The 6,592-nt window shown below is 39.7% G+C and overlaps 1 protein-coding gene across 1 annotated transcript in view; it reads right to left on the reverse strand.

The window, feature by feature from the left end:
• Positions 1–6,592, reverse strand: part of ATP6V1H (ATPase H+ transporting V1 subunit H) — a 286,404-nt gene that overhangs the window by 95,095 nt on the left and 184,717 nt on the right. The window lies entirely within an intron of this gene.

Below are 6,592 nucleotides of genomic sequence, written 5' to 3' on the forward strand. Positions count from 1 at the left end.
GCAGGAGACATGTTCTCCCCTTAAATCATTTGCATTATTAAACAAATAATGATGAGATTTTTCATTACACAGCACCGCAGTAGAATACTCAATCCATGGTAAGTTAACAATACCTACGGATCAGTTTCCATCATCTCCTTCCAAAACAAAAAAACTATTCAACCTGTCAGCACAAAAAAGTAAACCAAAAAACTTAAACAGCAAATCAAAGTGCTCTTATCCTCTGAAGCACAACACTGGATGACTGAGTTAAGAGGAAGACCTTCAATATACTGCTACTTAAGACACAGTCTAGTTAGCAGTCACCACCACTTAACATACCAACACTGGTTATCTCAGCTGAATTTCTAGTAAACATACCCAAAGCACTACCAACACAATTTCAGTTTACATAAAGTATTAAACGGTAGGTAGTAACTTCTACAAAGCAAACTAGACATACTGCTAACGCAGGGTTCATGGGGAACTTGCAGTCAAATTTATGAAGCGGCATGTACCATACAATCAGATTGATCTGGGTTGGAAGGGTCTCCTAGTCATCAGAAAGATCATATAGTTCCAACCTTCCTGCAATGGGCAGGAACACCTTCCACTAGACCGGGTTCCTCAAAGCCCCATCCAACCTGGCCTTGAATATTTCCAAGGTTGAGGCAGCCACAACTTTTCGGATTCACCGTTCTCATAGTGAAGAATCTTTCTAATACCTAATCTAAATTTACCCTCTTTCAGTTTAAAGCCACTCCCCCTTGTCCTATCACTACATGCCCTTGTAAGAAGCCCCTCTCCTGATTTTTTGCAGGCTGCCTTTAGGAAGCTGGTCTAAGGTCTCCCCAGAGCCTTCTCTTCTCCTGAACAACCTCAGCTCTCTCACAGCCAATCTTCACAGCAAAGGAACTCCAGCCCTCTGATCATCTTTGTGGCCTCCTCTGGACTTGGTCCAATGGGTTCACATCCCTCTTGTGCTGGGGGCCCCAAGGGCTACATGCAGTACCCCAGGTGGGGTACCATGACAGTGGAGCAGAGAAGCAGAATCACCTCCCTTGACCTGCTGGCCATGCTCCTTTTGATGCAGCCCAGCATACGCTTGGCATACTTGTTTTAATCAGGGTGGGTAAAAGCACTCTAAAATTCTTAGGTTAACAAAGTAAGTTTAACAGCTTGCTAGAAAGATCAGACACGCGTATCAAAAGAAGTTCAAAGTGTGTCATTTCACAAAATGGAGGATTTCATTTCTTTTAAGTTATCTCTCTTCCCTGCAAAGATACCTCATTAAGAGCTGGAAGACAGGCCAAACACTCATTCTTTATTTCACACAATACATTCTATTATTCTGCAAGAAACAAAAAGATGAAATGAGAGAGGAGAGAACTATATTGTTTTGGGCAGTTCTGTGGTTACCATATGATTATTAAAATAAGAAAATAATTTCTAAGCTTATTTTCCATGTGCCACAACTTCTAAGCAATCAGAATTCTCTAGGCAATTTTCCTTTTCTTTCTGCAATGTGCATCTTTCCTGAAAAATTGTAACAAATTTTAATGCTATGGTTTAAGTTTATGCCCAACACCAACAGCAGAACACTGGTCCCTAGATACCCCGAGAGAATCTCTTGAAAAGCCCAAACAGACAACACACTCCCCTAAATAAGTTGTGATTCTGAGACTGCTTAATGCTGGATTTAATTGAAGCAGGAAAGAAGGGGGGCAGAAAAGGAAAAAGAAAAAGGAGGAAAACAAAACTCCACCCACACAGAATGCAGGGTTTTAACTACAGTTCATTACTATATACTTGCTCATTATGCACCAACTTTTCTCAGGGCAAAAGTGAGTCAGTCTGGAAAAGAAAAGATCCTATAGAGAAGGTATTACATGACCAGCAGGAGAAAATCATACTGACACAAGATATTATTTATAATTCATCAAGTAAGAAATTATCACAAAATCAATTTATCCTGGCTTGAAAATAAGCATGGTTGGTTTGTCTTGGCATTTATCTAACTGCAGGGTATCATTAAGCTCTATTAACTTTCCAGTCCACTGGTATTCTTTCTTTAGTGTTTGCACTTCACAAACCAGTAACTCCCACAGAACATGTATACTGTTAAAGACTGCTCTTTTCACCAGCTTGCTAAGCAGTATTAAAATTGCATGGGCTCCTTCAGCCAACATATTGTGCTTTATATAATGACCTTTAAATTCCAAAGTCATTAGCACAATACAAACAAAAGAAAATAAATATATATATATTCTGAAGGGCTCTACTATCTGCAGATTAAAATGTATCACACAAACATCATGCACTTGTGCACTTCCTGATTACAAAGGATATCTGAAAACAAAAGAAACTGATGAGACTAGCACAATGTCAAGTGATTTTTGAACAAGTGTGCCCTGAATAGTACTTAAGAACACATCTTCTGTCATGAAAGGCATCAGTATTGCTTCAATGACATTAATGAAAGATTTTCTGTACTAATGTTGTAACTAAATTAATCCCAAGCCTTTTTAAATGGTGATTAAATGGTAAATCAAGATTAGTGATGATCTAGTAAAACAGAAGCTAACATACAGCTGTATGAAATTGTACTTAAAAAGGTAAACTCTTCAGTTTTATTTATATGAATGACTACTAATCACAGAATCACAGAATCCCAAGGGTTGGAAGGGACCTTAAAAGATCTAGTCCAACCTCCCTGCAAGAGCAGGGTAACCTAGAGTACATCACACAGGAACTTGTCCAGGCGGGCCTTGAATATCTCCAATGTAGGAGACTCCACACCCCCCCTGGGCAACCTGTTCCAGTGTTCTGTCACTCTCACAGTATTTTTTCCTGATGCTCACACGGAACCTCCTAGGCTCCAGTTTACACCCACTGCCCCTTGTCCTATCACTGGACATCACTGAAAAAAACCTAGCTCCATCATCCTGACACTCACCCTTTACATATTTGTAAACACTGATGAGGTCACCCCTCAGTCTCCTCCAAGCTAAAGAGACCCAGCTCCCTCAGTCTTTCCTCATGAGGGAGATGTTCCACTCCCTCAATCATCTTTGTGGCTCTGTGCTGGACTCTTTCAAGCAATTCCCTGTCCTTCTTGAACTGAGGAGCCCAGAACTGGACACAATATTCCAGATGCGGCCTCACCAAGGCAGAGTAGAGGGGGAGGAGGACCTCTCTCGACCTACTAACCACACTCTTTCCAATGCACCCTAGGGTGCCATTGGCCTTCTTGGCCACAAGGGCACATTGCTGGCTCATGGTCATCCTCCTATGCACCAGGACTCCCAGGTCCCTTTCCCCTTCACTACTGTCCAGCAGGTCAGCCCCCAACCTGTACTGGTACATGGGGTTGTTCTGTTATAAAAAGTTGGAAAGGTAATACAGCCACTTTTTGCAGAATAAATAGTTCATGTTGATGAATCTGAGATCTACCTAAACTGGAACGGGCTGTAAGTTTCAATTTAAAATTCACATTTGTGACAAGTGGAATCCTGAATTCTGGATAAAACCAAGACACTTCCTTTGCCACACTTGGAAAGTGCAATAAAAGGCTTCCAAGTGGGATTCACAAAAGCCAAGCTCATTAAGCAGATATTTACCTTCTGCTTAGTACTAGTAAAAAAGATTAATTTGGTAAAAGATAGTTTAAACCCAACATTTTCTCCTGAGCAAGTTAACAATTATATATGAGGAAATGCCTTCTAACAAAGGATATGGAAGCTGTGTTTCCTGAGCAGCAGAAAACTCTAGCCTTCCTTAAAGAAGAAAGACAGCATCCTTTAAGAACTACACACACACTTTAAAAGGAACACAGCCCCTTCTTTTTCTCTACCAGATTACTGTAAAAACTAGCTTAAATTGTACGGTAATTGTAGGGTTAAATTGTATGCCAGTCTCTCTTTCATTTGAGAGGATTAAGATGTCCATAGAGGTAATAAACAAACCTGCTATTCTTGGAGAGGAGAGATTCATCACCAGTTCTGCTGGCATGTTTCATTGCATAAAACATCTGAATGTACTAGGTCAGCAGTGGCACAACTGCAGTTCAACGGATAAGGCAGCCAGCTTGTAGAAATGAGATGCTGTCCCAGCCCCCCTTCTCCACCTTTCTCCTATACATCCTTTAGACTTCACATTCTCTCAGACACAGGAGAGCAATTTCAGACAGCTGAGAAAACTGAAGCACCTTCTGAACAGAGGTGCACCCGAAGCTTGCTACAGTGCAGTTTTACTTCTGGATTTGGGTAATCAAAACAAAGCATGAACAGAACTTTAGGCACCCATGATGTTTTTTGGACCTACTTCTTGGAATTCGTCTTTCACTGTGAGAAAAAAAACTGTTCTTTTTACCTTGGGGACAGAAGGGAGAAAAGGTGAAGGCTGTTACTCAGACATAAGGTAGCATTAGGTGAAACAACATTTTAATACAAGAAGAACATGGATCTGTTTCAGTGAATCCAGAGGAGGCCACAAAGATGACCAGAGGGCTGGAGCACCTCTGCTATGAAGAGAGGCTGAGACAGTGAAGGTTGTTCAGCCTGGAGAAGAGAAGGCTCCAGGGAGAACTTAGAGCAGCTTCCAGTACCTAAAGCGGGTCTACAAGAAATCTGGGGAAAGACTTTTTGCAAGGGCACGTACCTGTAAAACAAGGGGGAATGGCTTTAAACTGAAAGAGGGGAGATTTAGATTAGGTATTAGAAAAAAATTCTTCACTATGAGGGTGGTGAGACAGTGGCACAGGTTGCCCAGAGAAGCTGTGGCTGCCCCATCCCTGGCAGTGTTCAAGGCCAGGTTGGACAGGGCTTTGAGCAACTTGGTCTAGTGGAAGGTGTCCCTGCCCATGGCAGGGGGGTTGGAACTACTTGTACTTCTAAGGTCCCTTTCAACCCAAACCATTCTATAGTTCTATGATTTGAACACCTACTTGGATACCCCTATATCACAGAAAGTGCTATTGCTGTTGTACTTCTTTATTAGTAAAGTCCAGATATAATCTGGTAAGTATAGAAAGACAATTACTGTGTTTTCTCAAAGGGTAGTTCTCTTAAGTGTCAAAATCAGGCACAATTATTAAGGGGCACATAGCGTGAGGAAGGTTACGTAAACGGACCTGTGCCTGCCCTGTATATGTGCTGTGAACATCAGTGAAAATTGAGGTCTGCTTGACATCCAATTTGCACTAATTTTTAACACAATTTTTTGGACTTGCTTCTTTAAAAAGGTCTCCAAACAAAGCACTGTAATTGATATTAAACATCTGCCATGAATTTGTTGCTGTCTTAACTTAAACAACAAATTATGTATCTTTAAGTAAATTCTTCAGAAGAAACCCTGCCAAAGGACCTACACACAGGCTAAAAATAAACCCATTCTGTTAGCAGAAAAAACGTTTTCTGAATTAAGGTGTTAACATCAAATAAATGCAGTTAAAGATGTTTTTCTATAAAGTTATGCAGGAAACTTTGAATGCTGAACAATTTTCTGCCTAAAAAAATGTTTGTAACTAAGCTTCTATTTTAAATGCATTTCTTTTCTTGTACAGGCTGACTGGAAAAGCTTGCTCTGTAAAGTATTTACCAAACATTTCTTGTCTTCCAAAGCTCAAGTGTCATCATCCTATTTCCAACTCATTTGTTATAACTGCCACCATCACACAAAAATATTCAACATAGAAAATCTTGTTTCCCCTTTACAGTCAAGGAACTTATTCTCCAGAAACCACACACACTCTTCCCATCCCCCCCAAGAATCTTTCACACATTTTGGGATAGACCTCCTCACCCCCAGGCTTTGATGCATTAAATAATATAAACTTCAGTATAATGAAAGAATTTAATCTCTTCTAAAGACATTGACATGTTTTGCCTTGAAAGCACATTTGAAAATACTTCTAAACATGTGCACTGTTAAAAAGCAGGCTCTAACAAAGCAGTATTTGTACCATTCCACATACGGAAAAGACCATAACTTTAATAACATATTCTCACCTGCAGGTCTATGATTGAGATCGGATACTCTACATCTCAAAATTCAGTTTATGAACAAAAATCCATGTTATTTCTATGAGGTGAATTTAGTATTGCCTCCCCAGCCTGTTTATATTGTGATGAATTGGTTAGCTGGTGTTATCAGGACAGCCTACAACACAATGCCTTTGCTTATTTATAAGGTCTAAACAAAACTTGGTTGTCGAATACATTAAGCAAAACTGAACACCCAAATCAGATTCAACCTACTATTTTAAGACATTGCTAGGAATAATACCTACTGATAGAATGTCAAATACATGCTTTGGGCAATAAAATATATTGCATTGATCAAAGCTGGTTACATAAGCAAGCTTAATGAACAAAAGAGGTCATCATATCCACTAATAAATTTCTAAACCCCATGATCACAAATTTAGTCCCAATTCAGAAGCAGTATGTACAAACTGGAGAGTTAACTAAATTGTGATTTAGTTAACAACTGAGTTTAACATAATTAGATGAAGTTAGACACCTTTTCTCTTTGCAAAACTTGTGAACACTAGCAAGAAACAAATTCTATTCTTACAACTGAACAAATGTGGAAAGGTAAAATACATATCCAG

Source organism: Pezoporus wallicus, unplaced genomic scaffold (assembly GCF_028554395.1).
Source record: "Pezoporus wallicus isolate ANWC-B61680 ecotype Strahan unplaced genomic scaffold, APGP_CSIRO_Pwel_v1 contig_227, whole genome shotgun sequence".
NCBI lineage: Eukaryota > Metazoa > Chordata > Aves > Psittaciformes > Psittacidae > Pezoporus > Pezoporus wallicus.